We start from the raw sequence: 1,197 nt of genomic DNA on the forward strand, positions 1-1,197 counted from the left end.
ATACACATGTATATATATATGTATATGTAAATATATATATATATATATAAATATATATATATATATATATATATATATATATGAATATACATATATGAAATAAAATTATTATTATTATTAATAAAAAAATAATTAATAAATACTAAAAAAAAAAGTTTTACCAAACGGTCCAATTTAGAATTTTTGCAGTGTACCTGTGCATAGGGTCGCCGGCTGGCGGCGGCTTGGAAGAGTTTCCTGCACTCATCTGATCACCTTTGTGCTTTGAACTTTTTTCAGGATTATTAGTTTGATTAAAAAAAAAAAAAATCAAAATTGTTGCTTTACCTCGGTTGTTTTTTTCCTTGTTTTTTTGCAAATACTGTTGTATTTCATCAATTGCTGGCTTCGTATCGCTATTTACACATTACTGAGAGGGCGGATGTTTTGGGAAATGACCACAAGTCCCAGTTACAGTACGTACTTTCAAAATAAAACAAAGAAAAAAAAAACATAAAAAGACCTCGGGACGAAGACTTGACATATAAAAACAAGTTTTGATGAGAACTTGGTCCAAAACTCTGAAGTCTTTTTTTTTTCTTCATCTTTTCGTTGTCGTCTGGACAGATTCCATCGAGTATAAAAAAAAAAAATACACTACAAAAAGTCAAAACCTTATCAAGTTTTTTAAACTTGTTTTTGGGTGAAAATGGCTCATTTTGCTTGATTTAGGAAAAATTCTCCTGTTCTATTGACATAATTTTTTTCTTAAGATACTTTTACTTTGAAATAAGTTAAAAAAAAAATCTACAATTTTCACTTGTTCTATTGGCTGATATTTTTTCTTAAAGTTAAAAAAAAATATCAAAATAATTTTCACTTGCACTGGCAGATTTTTTTACTTAAAGATACTTTTACTTTAAAATAAGTATAAAGTTATCAACAATTTTCACTTGTTCCATTGACTGATTTTTTTCTTAAATTAAGAAACTTTTACTTTGAAATAAGTAAACAAATCTACCAACAGAAGAAGTGAAAACTGTCTTGATTTCAGAGAACGTCTCTTAAATCAAGTTTTTCTGTCTTGCTGAAATATACTTTTAAGTGAATTTATCTTAAATCAAGTAAAATGACACATTTTCACTCAAAACAAGTTTAAAAAAAACTTGCTCAGATTTGGACTTTTTTGCAGTGTAAAGGAAGAAGATAAACAAATGG

Source organism: Salarias fasciatus, unplaced genomic scaffold (assembly GCF_902148845.1).
Source record: "Salarias fasciatus unplaced genomic scaffold, fSalaFa1.1, whole genome shotgun sequence".
NCBI lineage: Eukaryota > Metazoa > Chordata > Actinopteri > Blenniiformes > Blenniidae > Salarias > Salarias fasciatus.